Source organism: Pimephales promelas, chromosome 23, assembly GCF_988280905.1.
Source record: "Pimephales promelas chromosome 23, fPimPro1.hap1.1, whole genome shotgun sequence".
NCBI classification, from domain to species: Eukaryota; Metazoa; Chordata; class Actinopteri; order Cypriniformes; family Leuciscidae; genus Pimephales; species Pimephales promelas.
Window position 1 is genome coordinate 28201316 of NC_142791.1, and position 14732 is coordinate 28216047.

General features: G+C 39.5%; 1 protein-coding gene across 2 annotated transcripts in view; it reads left to right on the forward strand.

The window, feature by feature from the left end:
- The window catches only part of bmpr1bb (bone morphogenetic protein receptor type 1Bb), a 103475-nt gene continuing 88743 nt past the window's right edge, over positions 1-14732 (forward strand). For both annotated transcript variants that reach the window (XR_016149413.1, XM_089126039.1), the window contains exons 1-2: positions 1-221; positions 829-889. The gene's annotated coding sequence lies outside the window, so the exon portion shown is untranslated. The remainder of the gene's footprint in view (positions 222-828; positions 890-14732) is intronic.

Sequence of the window (14732 nt, forward strand, 5' to 3'; positions counted from 1 at the left end):
CACACACACACACACACACACACACACACACACACACACACACACACACACACACGGAGACTGAAGGAAAGAAAAGCAGCTTTCCTCCTTGAGTTGGGCATAAGGAGTCCGTTCAATCTCAGAACAAACGGCAGCGAGTATTTCTTCGTTGAATATTTCTATGTCCCGCGGACACGCGCCGATGAAGCTTTCTGACGGACTTTAGAGGCTCGTGAATGAAGGTGAGTGTTTAAATCTGACACATCCACTGAGACTTTGAATGTTTGATCAGCCGTTTATATATATGAAGTCACCTTCATCTGCGAAGCACACGCAGATTTGTACTAAAATATTCGCGGTTGTTCGTGTGTGTGTGTGTTTGTCAAATTCGCCCTTGCGCTCGTGCTCGTATTTACGAAAGTTTCGGCGTTTTTTCGTAAATCTCGCGCACTGAATCTCACTGAGCTGAAGCAGTCAGATCTCTCTCAAGCTGTCAGCACTGGAGTTTTAGTGGAACCAGTTCGAGAAATAGGGAAAAAAATATCTATTGTGATGGACGAAAATCATTCAAGAGGTTTAACTGAAGGCGATTTGCATTTAAGTCTAGGATATCCTTGTATTAGGCTACTTTAGATTTAGATTTTTTAATGCAAATGATGAATAAAAATGAAATTGTTCAGGTTGTTAGGAAGATTTCATACGTGTTGGTGCTCAAAATTACAGTTTGATCAGTTATTCCTGAAGGTGTTTTACCGGTTATCATATTAAATGATATTGCATAACTCCTTTTTTAAGGGATATGATTTATTGAGCTTCATCAAGGTCTTACGAAACATTCTGCCCCTGTAGGTGTTGAGAGATCAGATCTGAACATCACAAATGCATAAGGAACTTTATTCATCAGACTGAGGTAAGTCGGCAGGTTTTTCTATTACTCAAGTATTGAATGTGTGTTTGTGTTTTGCATTTGACTGAAATTATTGTGATTGTCTTATAAATATACATCTAAAGGGGCTGTTCACAGTTGATGTTTCGGTTTGACCGTGTTTTAAAAGCTGAAGTGTGTGATTTCTGCTCTATTCGTGACTTCTTGTCATCTAATTGAATCGGAAGAATGACTGTTTTCAAACAGTTTCCCTAAACACGTCCCCTCGTCTGCCATTGGTCATTCACACAGATAGACCCGCCCCCAAACTCACATCATTGGTCGAATCTCAAGTCAAGCGTTATTAGGGATGTGAGAAAGTATTTTAGCATGGAATAAAGACACACTTCATCTTTAAAGGAAAGTTTATGCTCGTTTTACACGCATGAGCGCTGTGTGATTTTTGGAGGCTGATTTCCCCATGAGTGACACCTCAGATAAAGCACAGGGCTTGTGTTGGGAATAAAGTATACTAGAATATAAGTAGTATGTACACTGTTTTACACTAATAAACAGAGCTGTAATGTGACGTTTATGACATCTGTGCAGCAGATGATGAAGTAAAGCACACAGATTTGTCCATCGGATTGGATCGGGTCTCTTCAGTCGTAGCGGGTCGGCAGTGTGTTGTGATATCGTGAGTATCGTGTGTCGGATGAGTGTGTTCTTTGGGAGTGTGTCAGCGTTATTGAGTGTCGGCGGCTACAGGAGTCATTTACACAGCGGCGTAATGAGAGAAAGCCATTACAGGGCCTGATGTGTGTTTTGGGTGGGATTTCTAAAAGCCTGCGTGCGGGAAAGTGCTGGTTTTGTCTGTGTGGTCTGGCTTTGGCGGCCCGAGGCTTGTTTGAATTAAACCCAGTGGGCCGGTGCTGTTTTACTGCTTATATTTCACTGCGGCAAAGAAATACGGAGTGTGAACTTGCCATAATGCCGCGAATCTTCACCGACCAACGCAGACGCACTTTAGCACTGGGTTTGATGGCTGGTTCAGTATCAAGAGAGCAGGGTGGGAAATATAAAGCTGGTATTTATCGCTAATTAAACCCAGACTGTAGGGCTGCACAATTTTGTGATTACATTTTCAGAGAAAAAAAAAAAATGTGATTAAAAAAAGTGTTTTGTAGGGCTGCACAATTGTGATTTATTTATCCAAATTATTATAAAAATGACTGTAAAAAAATTGTATATATATGTATTAATAATGTAATGATATTAGAATAATAACTGCATTTTTAAAATATTTATAAATATTTATTATAAATATTAATATTGCTATAAATATTTTATACACACACACACACACACACATATATATATATTAGTAATGTCAAATAGATTAATTTTGTTTTAGCATAAAAGTTGTTTATATAATATATGAGTGTGTATATATATATATATATATATATATATATATGTATACATCATAAATATTTATCATATATATATATATGATAAATATTTATGATATTATATAAATATATATATATATATATATATATATATACATACATGCAATTTATTATAATAATATATTTTATATTTTATATAAAATATATTATACTATATAACATTATATTTTATATAATTTATATTTTATATAAAAATTTTTGTTAGATTGATATATATATATATATATATATATATATATATATATATATATAAATATTTAAGAAAAATACACAGTAAATATTACTATAATACACATTTATAAAAACTCAAAAAATATATAAATATTTATAATACTTAAAAACTCTAAATAAATATTTGAGCGTAATATTTGAGATATTTATTGCGAATGCTGTTGTAAAGTTTGTGTAACTGGTCCTCCGTCTGTCAGTCAGTGGAGCAGGTGCAGTTACTGACCGATGCGGATCATCTCAAAATGATTTTGTCATGGGTTTAGTATGATCCGCTTTAGACTGGCGGTGAGTGTGTGACGTGTGTTTGTTCCTGTTCTGGAGTTTCTCGTCTCTAAACACACCGTCACCTTCAGCTTCGATTCTCAACGTTTGGGTTATTGTGCGCCGACACGCCGAACGAACACTGTGTCTTTGTGCGAGCGGCACGTAAAAGGATCTGTTGTGCGTGTCCCCCCGCTCTGAATCTGCATACCCCAGGGGCTTCTGGGAGAGTTTAACAAGCTTCTGATGTTCCTCGAGAACGGAGGCGTGTGAGATTCCTCCACCGAGGTGAACTTCAAGCCCTGAGCTGCAGAGGTCAGAGTTTACAGTCCGAATAATGAGTTCATTTCAGATTCAGTGGCGCCGCCTCATTCAACATGAATCTCAGAGTTTTGATGTGAATCTCGAGGCCTGGTCGCTACGACATCGGTGAGCCGGACGCAAATGACAAAATACATGGTATAATGTAAATATATACGCAGCAGGACGAGCGCTAATAGTTCAAAAATAGCCGTTACTGATGGTTATTTCATACATAAGATGATTGTTCCATGGGATTTTCAACTGCAAAAACAGATAAGACTTTGTGGTTGCCAGGGTGTTGCTAGGGGTTTTTCTACAGTGTTCTGGGTGGTTGCCAGGGTGTTGCTAGGGGTTTTGCTACAGTGTTCTGGGTGGTTGTCGGGATGTTGCTAGGGGTTTTCCTACAGTGTTCTGGGTGGTTGCCAGGGTGTTGCTAGGGGTTTTGCTACAGTGTTCTGGGTGGTTGCCAGGGTGTTGCTAGGGGTTTTTCTACAGTGTTCTGGGTGGTTGCCAGGATGTTGCTAGGGATTTTGCTACAGTGTTCTGGGTGGTTGCCAGGCTGTTGCTAGGATTTTTTTCTACAGTGTTCTGGTTGGTTGCCAGGGGGTTGCTTGGGTTTTTTCTACAGTGTTCTGGGTGGTTGCTAGGGGTTTTGCTACAGTGTGCTGGGTGGTTGCCAGGGTGTTGCTAGGGATTTTTCTACAGTGTTCTGGGTGGTTGCCAGGGTGTTGCTTGGGTTTTTTCTACAGTATTCTGGGTGGTTGCTAGGGGTTTTGCTACAGTGTGCTGGGTGGTTGCCAGGGTGTTGCTCTGCATTTTTATAGTGTGCTTGTCAGAGTGTTGATAAGGTGTTTTATAAAGATAGTCAAAGAAAATAAAGGTTTGTGGGTTTATGAATCATAATGATTTAATTTTCACAGCATTACAGGACATTTTACGTAGCTACTTTGTTTATATTTGATTAATTCTATTAAATGATACAGTACAGTACAATAACTTTACCATAAATCTTATGGGCCTATTTTATTATAATTTCTTATATTTATTTTCACTGCATTACAGTAAATCTTATTGACCTATTTTATTATAATTTGTATTAAATCAAAGTAAAAAAAAAATGTATTAGACTTATGAACAAAACAGATTTAAACAGTTAATTGTAATTATTTGTATGACAATATGTGTGTGTCTATGTTTGTGTATATTGTAAAATTGTGTGTAAGACATATTTTTTCATATATATATTTATATGGGCTATGTATGTATATATGTGTGTGTCATCAGTTACCATATAAAACAGTGTGTTTGTGTGCTAAAAGAGTTCAGCAGCTGCACTTCTGTCTGAGCTGCATTAGTTGACCTTTGATCTTCGCCTTCCGCCTTCATAATTACAGGAAGTGAGCGTGGCCAATGAGAGCAGAGGATTGTGGGTAAGCATTAATGAGCACAGAGGTGGCAGTGTTGTTGAAGGGGCCGCTGGAGAGAAGAGCCGAAGATCTGAAGATATGTGCGTTATTTGTGCAAAACACACTACGCTGATTCTAGGAGGTTGCTTTGTGGTTGCCAGGGTGTTGCTAGGCTGTTGTAAAGGTTTTGTGTGTGGTTGTCAGGTTGTTGCTAGGCTGTTTCAACATTGTTGTGTTTGGTTGCCAGGGTGTTGCTAGGAAGTTGCAACAGTGTTGTGTTTGTGGATGCCAGGGTGTTGCTAGGATTTTGCAACAGCATTTTGTGTGTGTGTGTGTGGTTGCCAGAGTGTTGCTAGGCTGTTGAAACAGTGTGTGTGTGTGGTTGCCAAGATGTTGCTAGGCTTTTGCAAAAGTGTTTGTGTGTGTGTGGTTGCCAGGGTGTTGCCAGCCTGTTGCAACAGTGAGTGTGTGTGGTTGCCAGGATGTTGCTAGGCTGTTGCAACAGTGTTGTTGTGTGTGTGTGTGTGTGTGTGTGGTTTCCAGGGTGTTGCTAAGGTGGTTTGTTATTGTCTGCAGTGAAAGGAGTCCACCGTTTAATCCCTGTGATCTTCTGTCCTCTGGTTTTAGGTTCACATTATTGGTTGGCATCGGAATGATTGATAATATTTAGCCCCGCCCACCTGGCCTTGCTTTCATCAGCATGAAAGAAGTTTTCAGAAGTGGAGAGTTTTTAATGAATGATCATGTAAACACTCTTCTTTATATAAACGTTACGGTTTCGCGGCGGCGCATGTGAAAGGAATCAAACTCTCTTCTGTGATGTCTGTGAGGCTCTGAGGATGAAAAGCAGCACAGATGATTTGAGTTATTATCTCTTCGACGTGTCACACGCTGAAAACTAAACGCGTCTGGCTTTTGACACGCGACGCGAGAGATTAACGGCCTCTCCGTCTCTGATTTCCCAGCGGAGCGACCCGGACACAGGGAAGCGATTCAAAGCCCTCCATCATCCGTCCGGGTGTTTGTGGAGCGTCAGCTCCTCGTGAAGTGTTGCGGGAGACACTCTCAGCAAAGCGCTTTAAAAGCTGCCGGTAAGAGTGTGTGTGAATCACTCATCCATTAGGTCAGAGCAGCACTGATGCATTATGGGTGCTGGGTTCCGGGATTCCGAGAGAAGACTGGATTCTGATTCCTTAATGACTCCAGACGGATTGCGAACTCCGAGGACGTCACGATATAGATGTTTCTGTTTATTAGGTGTGTTTGTGTGTGTGTTTTAGTCCAGTCTTTTACTCACTTCAGACTATAAACTCACATTAAACGTTGCTTATTTTTGCGCTGCGGGATTCATGTTTTCACGTTATTTTTAGTGGGAAGTGGGAACTGAACAGCATATTTTAGTCATTAGAAGAATATTAATGTTTGTCCGTTTTTAATTAAAATGAACCCGTTATGAGTAGAGCTGGGCAATATAGATTTACAAATATATATTTTTAAGTTTTAAGTTTCAGCAGTAAATCTTTTTTTTTTTAAAATTTAATATTTTATTTAGTATAAAATATCATTCAATATGTCGTATTTTAATTTAATATATATTTTATATGATAATTTTTTACAAATGTTATATTTATTTTTCATAAAATATAATGAAATATGTTTTATTAAATATTTTATATATGATCATTTTTATGAATATTTGATATTTTATTTGTATACAATATTATGAAATATTTCATTTGAAATATTTTATATATATTCGTATGTATTGTATTTTTTTATAAATATTAAATATTTGTAATTTGTATAAAATGTTAAATATTTCATATGAAATCAAACTTTGATTAGTTGCTACTAAATCAGATGCTATATCAAACCGTCAGTGGAGAGATAAAAAGCAGATTATAGTATCCACGATGTGGCTTCATTTTTTCATCAGCACAATCATTCTGGTTTTAATGGCAGCTGAACTCCTCAGTCCTCCTGCAGTTCTGGATATGAACCGGTTCTTGTTTCTGAACCCAAGCGGAAAACTGTATATATTTGACATGAGCAGGAAGTGCAGAAACAACAGAAGCGAGCGATCAGGGCTCACGATGGCTTTTCCATCTCTCTCTTTCTCTCTCTCACTCGCACACACTCTGGTTTCTGGTTTCACAGTTGAGTCCAGGTCTGTGTGAGATGAGAGACTCACTCCTTACATCCATCATCCACTGCTCTGTGCTAAAAACACACTCACTCACACATTCCCTCCTGGTCACATCCACAAACAAAAGCTCTGAAACACACTGGCTCTGTTGTGACTGCGATCTAGGGCTGTATTCAACCAAAGAAATCCTTAGTCGACCAAAGTCGAGTCCTGCTCAACGATTAGTCGACTAAAAAAAAAAAAAAAAACGTGATGTTTTGATTAAACATTTTTTAAACAATTGTCATTGAGCATTTATAAAACAACAACGAAAAAACATCACAAATAAATAAAACTATAATAATAATACAATTCTTTGAAAATTAAGTGATTTTTTAACTGCAAAAAGTGAAGAGCTCTGTCAGGTCTATAGTACAGTCCCAATCGCGCACCTGACCACACCACACGCTGCAAAAAATATAACTGCTATCTGCCACATAATGAAAAATCCCAACAAAAGCTCTCGTTTATACAGGCTTTATATTCTTCTTTACTTTCAAATCTATGGGTTAACTTTAGTCCTGACGATCAAGGCGTTTTAAACAACACTCAAAAGAACCCAAATAACTTAAAAACAATCCTATAATAGGCTGTAGGACCGCGTATAGGTTTATTTTCGTTTTGTTGCATTATTTAGGCTATTTTCAAATGCGTCAAGTGTACAAATAAAAACGAAAACATTAAGAAAACACAATCTATTGAGTCAGCATGATATAGCCGTTAAAAGGCTGCTCACGTCTTTTGCGCGCTCAAGTTCGGTTTCAAATGTAGGCGCGCGACTTGCGCGCTCATAATGGCAACGCGATCGCCTCCCTCCACAGTCTTGTCGTCTTTGTTTTAAAATGCAGCCAGACAAAAGATTTATATTTCCTGGACATTTTGTCGACTAAAGCCAAAACAAGCAGCGTTCTAACTGAATGAATACAGCATCCCTTACCGAGCGCGAGCAGCAGCGCAGCCAGCCACACGTGCGGTTCCCGAGTGTATTATGTGTGTGCGCTAAACTGTGGCGCAGTTACAAAAATAGCCTAAATTAAAGCATTTTAAAGTTGGGGACAAAACATAGGCTAATTATATTTAGAATACAGTAATAAATAACTGCTTATAAATGAATAAATATCAAGGAGTAAGTCATTGAAAAATTCCTTCTATTGGTAAAAAAAAAAATGCAACTGGTCGACCAATAAGAATGTCAGTCGACCACGACGGCATCGACCGATTAGTCGACTAAACGACTAAAGTTGACAGCCCTACTGCGATCTGTCTATCCATCAGCGAGTTCATCGGAGAAGCTGCTTTCCTTATTACCGCTTGTTTTCAGCAACACTCCTGGAACCAGCGGCTAGCAGAACTTCTGATGACCCGTCATTGTGAATCTAATCATTGAAACATGAGACGCTGGATCCTCGCTTACTTCAACTGTTTTCTGCCATTGCTTTCACTGTAATGCAAGTGCTTTCTCAGAACATCTATAGCTTTGATTTGATGACAGCACTGCAGGAACACAAACACTACCCAAACACTGGGTTGATACGTCTGACCCAGGATCTGGGTTACACAAAACTACCCAAACACTGGGTTGTTAAGTCTGATCCAGGATCTGGGTAACACAAAAACTACCCAAACACTGGGTTGTTACGTCTGATCCAGGATCTGGGTTACACAAAACTACCCAAACACTGGGTTGTTAAGTCTGATCCAGGATCTGGGTAACACAAAAACTACCCAAACACTGGGTTGTTACGTCTGATCCAGGATCTGGGTTACACAAAAACTACCCAAACACTGGGTTGTTACGTCTGATCCAGGATCTGGGTTACACAAAAACTACCCAAACACTGGGTTGTTACATCTGACCCAGGATCTGGGTAACACAATAACTACCCAAACACTGGGTTGTTACGTCTGATCCAGGATCTGGGTTACACAAAAACTACCCAAACACTGGGTTGTTACATCTGACCCAGGATCTGGGTAACACAAAAACTACCTAAACACTGGGTTGTTACGTCTGATCCAGGATCTGGGTTACACAAAAACTACCCAAACACTGGGTTGTTACATCTGACCCAGGATCTGGGTAACACAAAAACTACCTAAACACTGGGTTGTTACGTCTGATCCAGGATCTGGGTAACACAAAAACTACCCAAACACTGGGTTGTTACGTCTGACCCAGAATCTGGGTTACACAAAAACTACCCAAACACTGGGTTGTTACGTCTGATCCAGGATCTGGGTTACACAAAAACTACCCAAACACTGGGTTGTTGCGTCTGATCCAGGATCTGGATAATGCAAAAACTACCCAAACACTGGGTTGTTACGTCTGACCCAGAATCTGGGTTACACAAAAACTACCCAAACACTGGGTTGTTGCGTCTGATCCAGGATCTGGATAATGCAAAAACTACCCAAACACTGGGTTGTTACGTCTGATCCAGGATCTGGGTAACACAAAAACTACCCAAACACTGGGTTGTTACGTCTGATCCAGGATCTGGGTTACACAAAAACTACTCAAACACTGGGTTGTTACGTCTGACCCAGAATCTGGGTTACACAAAAACTACCCAAACACTGGGTTGTTACGTCTGATCCAGAATCTGGGTAACACAAAAACTACCCAAACACTGGGTTGTTACGTCTGACCCAGGATCTGGGTAACACAAAAACTACCCAAACACTGGGTTGTTGCGTCTGACCCAGGATCTGGGTAACACAAAAACTACCCAAACACTGGGTTGTTACATCTGACCCAGGACTTGGGTTACTCAATAACTACCCAAACACTGGGTTGTTACGTCTGACCCAGGATCTGGGTAACACAAAAACTACCCAAACACTGGGTTGTTACGTCTGACCCAGGATCTGGGTAACACAAAAGCTACCCAAACACTGGGTTGTTACGTCTGATCCAGGATCTGGGTAACACAAAAACTACCCAAACACTGGGTTGTTGCGTCTGACCCAGGATCTGGGTAACACAAAAACTACCCAAACTCTGGGTTGTTACGTCTGACCCAGGATCTGGGTAACACAAAAACTACCCAAACACTGGGTTGTTACGTCTGATCCAGGATCTGGGTAACACAAAAACTACCTAAACACTGGGTTGTTACGTCTGATCCAGGATCTGGGTAACACAAAAACTACCCAAACACTGGGTTGTTACGTCTGACCCAGAATCTGGGTTACACAAAAACTACCCAAACACTGGGTTGTTACGTCTGATCCAGGATCTGGGTTACACAAAAACTACCCAAACACTGGGTTGTTGCGTCTGATCCAGGATCTGGATAATGCAAAAACTACCCAAACACTGGGTTGTTACGTCTGACCCAGAATCTGGGTTACACAAAAACTACCCAAACACTGGGTTGTTGCGTCTGATCCAGGATCTGGATAATGCAAAAACTACCCAAACACTGGGTTGTTACGTCTGATCCAGGATCTGGGTAACACAAAAACTACCCAAACACTGGGTTGTTACGTCTGATCCAGGATCTGGGTTACACAAAAACTACTCAAACACTGGGTTGTTACGTCTGACCCAGAATCTGGGTTACACAAAAACTACCCAAACACTGGGTTGTTACGTCTGATCCAGAATCTGGGTAACACAAAAACTACCCAAACACTGGGTTGTTACGTCTGACCCAGGATCTGGGTAACACAAAAACTACCCAAACACTGGGTTGTTGCGTCTGACCCAGGATCTGGGTAACACAAAAACTACCCAAACACTGGGTTGTTACATCTGACCCAGGACTTGGGTTACTCAATAACTACCCAAACACTGGGTTGTTACGTCTGACCCAGGATCTGGGTAACACAAAAACTACCCAAACACTGGGTTGTTACGTCTGACCCAGGATCTGGGTAACACAAAAGCTACCCAAACACTGGGTTGTTACGTCTGATCCAGGATCTGGGTAACACAAAAACTACCCAAACACTGGGTTGTTGCGTCTGACCCAGGATCTGGGTAACACAAAAACTACCCAAACTCTGGGTTGTTACGTCTGACCCAGGACTTGGGTTACACAAAAGCTACCCAAACTCTGGGTTGTTACGTCTGACCCAGGATCTGGGTAACACAAAAACTACCCAAACACTGGAAAAATAACCCAAAAGACTCAACCCAGGATGTGTGTATAAAAAGTAACTCAAGTTTATTTCGAGTGTACGGTGGAAGTCTTGCACAGGTTTATAAGAGCGATGCACTGAGAGTGTAAGTGGATCCTCAGCTCTGCTGTCAGAATCATGCTCATCTTGATCCACTTTCAGTAAAACTCAGAGCAATTACAGCGCTGTAGACGAGAGCGAGGACATTCAATCTGTGCAACGCCATCGGATGAAGAGAAAAGAGCTGGAGAATTGCTTCAAGCTGCCGGCCGGTGAGTCTTCGGGTCCCGGAGAGATGATCCGGAGAGTGGGAGGGAAGGAAGTGCGTGGATGGAGGAGTGTGGATCAAATCTAATTTCTCCCGCTCTGGGAAGCGTAATGTGATTTCTGGGAGAGGATCGGATGAGCCAGGACATCTCTGCATCATATATACGGACTGGGGAAGCTCTCTTTGCAGGGTGAGAGAATCTAATTGTTGGGGTCTTAATGTGTTCATTGTGTTTTTGGGAAATGAATCATGTCTGGAGGGACACAATCCTTTCAAGACCTTGTTGTGAGGTCAGCGGGCACGAACAGCCGAACTCTGAAGCTGCTGATAAAAAGGCTTATTTTTTTGCGTTTCTTTTCACATTTACTAGTGTTTTTTGAAGATCATGTTCTCCGGTGTGATTTGAGCTCAAAGAGCTTCAATGCAAGCAAGAAAATCTGTGTGTAAAATCTGTCAGAACCTGAAATATTTCATCATTTTTATGTTCATTTAAAGGTTTTAACCTTTATATTATGTTTAACAACACATTTTTGAGTTGTTGGAAATACTAGTTAACCTAGGATTTTTGTCTTGAAATTGTGTGACTATTCTGATTATGGTCATGAAAATGCCTGCAAAGTTTCAATACTCTGAGGTGTTGTGAAATATGCGTATGACATACAGTATTTATTATGAATGTGATTATTAGCTGGGCAGACTTCATTGTTTAAGTTAGGTGCACAGACTCGAAATAGTTTTTAATGAATTTAGTATGTGTGTTTCTCAGCTGCCCTCTGTATTATATGGGCATCATGACAATGTTTTATGTAAAACAGTTAATAAAACCCATAATATTTGCAAAATAATAATGTATTTAAATGCTTTTTGTAACATTCATATTTTGTGATTATTATTTTTTTTAATATAATGTTTTTTAAATACAGTATTAAAAATCCTGTTAACTTTTTTGTAATGTGTGCGTCGCAGGGTTACTATCGTAAACTAAAACTTATAAAATCATTTCTGTTAAAATAAAGCTGAAATAAAATAATATATTAGTTGAAAAAAAACTTGGCAAAATATTGCCCTGGCAATAAACTAAAATAAGTTTAAGTTGAGGGAGGCAATACAAATATTACCAGGAAATAAATTAAAAAACTAAAACTGAAATAAAAAATAAATAGCAACCTTAATAGCAATCTTTATATAAAAGATTAAAAAAAAAAACGAATAAACAAATTATTTGTCAAAAAAACTGATATGAACGCTAAAAATAAGGTACATTAATACATTTATCATACAATGCTTCCCAGTGAAATTAAATTTTAATGTCAAAGATTTACTGTTTTACCTGATTTTATTTTTCATAGTGTTTTTTATTTATTTATTTTATTTTTCATTGAATCAAATCCAGAAATGTTTGATTTGGTCTCGGACGTTGATCTCCGGCTCTTTAGTCTGGGAGAACGGCATGTTTTCTTCCTTTCAGATGCGCACGACTGATCTGGACTGGTGAATAAACCAGATCTGTGTCCAGAGACCGGGACCTATTGATCTTGATATCGACCCATTTACATCAGGCCAGTGTACACACACTAACTTCCCTGCCAGATCCAGATCAAAGCTAAAGCTCTCCAAATCATGTCTTCATATATGACTAATTATTTAGACTGGAGTGGATTTGCATGTTTGCTTTGGGTTTAGGTTTGCTTTTCTATGACCTAACGATGATCATTGTAGTTTAAACAGGGTTATTTCACAAGTAAAATGATTTTTAAGGATCTTTCAAACAAGCAGAATAAACGTACTGTAGCTTTAAGAGCTCAAAACTTCTCCAGTCCATATATGGAAGAAAAATCCTAATGATTATGACATCAAAACCACAAGCTCATCTTGTTCTTCCGACATGATCAGACTGATTCACCAACAAATGATTCATATCAGCAAGATCTAATAAATCAGTCAAAATAAAAAGTTTAGCAAATTACATGTTCATATAAATAAGCGAAATCCTACTGATTATGACATCAAAACAACAAGCTCATTAACATATCACCGCCTCCTTTTACATAACTAATGTTTATATAAATGTGGGCGGTTCATATGTTAATGAGCCAGTGGTTGTCTCATTAAATTAATCATTCCCAAATGAACACTGGTGTTGACGCGCAAATGTTGGCCAATCATATCAGAGGGCATTTGCATATCTCAAAGCTCTTAAAGGTACAGTACCAAGAACCGCCTGTTTAGTTTAGTTGTGGTGGAACATGATAAACTAGCATAAAACCTTGTTTATATATGTAAATGTAAATGATGTTCTGCTGGAGGAGGGAACATTAGTATCTGATAATAATCTGTAATGCTGTTGACTCGCACGTCTGCTCTGCTTTATATCAAACACGGATCCTCTGCGAGTCGAAGGGTTTCATCTTTGGCTGACGTTAAACGTTTAACTACTTACGTTTATGACGTCGACTCTGAGACTTTATGTTTAACAGGCTGTTGTGTCTACCTTTATTTAGTGCAGTGTTTACGTGTTCAGTTTTAGAAAATAAACAGCGTTTCTCATCTTACAAATCAGTACTTTCTTATTTATTCTCTTGAGGACCAGTGCATCTTTGAGTTCAGTGTGAGTAAACTACTGAATACTGCTGATAGTCAGATACTCCAACACTTTCCTCGAGTCGTATTGAAATTGGTGACCTGTAGCTTGTAACGGAGTGTGAGGAATCTGGACTTTTACTCTAGTTTTCGGGTACTCTGCACACCCGTCTCATCGTTTTAGAGCGTAAAATAGTAAAAAAAAAAAAAACCATTAAATATCTTTCCGATGTTTTGTTCTCTCACTCGCTCTTCATGAACTGGATCTTTTAAGGAATCCGTCGAGAAAAGACTCTACGAATATCTTTTAGTGAACTGAGACTCGATAGTGACCTGAAGTGATGAAGAGCGCCGCACTGTGCCGTCTCGTGTGTGCTGAGTCTCGTGATGTTTGTGATCTTGATTTTAATGTCATTCCTGAGTTAATAATCACGAGCGAGCCACTACTGGACCTTATCTGACGAGAGAGGATGTTTCACATTGAGTGTGTGTGTGTGTGTGTGTGAGGGAACAGGTACTCTTTTTCTGAGCATCTGCTGGTGTAACACACACACACACACACAGCCTGAAGGAATGCCAAAAATCCCTGTGTTAAAGTTCACACTGTATCTCCATCTGCGACTGGATGGCAGGAAATGAAATACAGCTGTGTGTGTGTGTGTGTGTGTGTCTGTGTGTGTAATTGTGTGTGTGTACATGTGACTGTGTGTGATTGAGTGCATTTGTGTGTGTTCGACTGTGTATGCAACTGAGTGTGCAACTGTGTGTGTGTGTGTGTGTGTGTGTGTTCGACTGTGTATGCAACTGTGTGTGCGTGTGTGTACGAGTGTGAGTTAGTGAGTGTGTGTGTGTGTGTGCGACTGTGTGTATGTGTTCAACTGTGTATGCAACTGTGTGTATGTGTGGGTGACTGAGTGATTGAGTGTGTGAGTGTAATTAGTGTGACATTCTCGTGTTTTTCTGTCTTCATGTAAGAACAGGTGTGTCTCCAGATGTGTGTGTGAGTCTGTGAGTGAGTGTGTGTGAGTGAGTGTACAGGGGTTGGACAATGAAA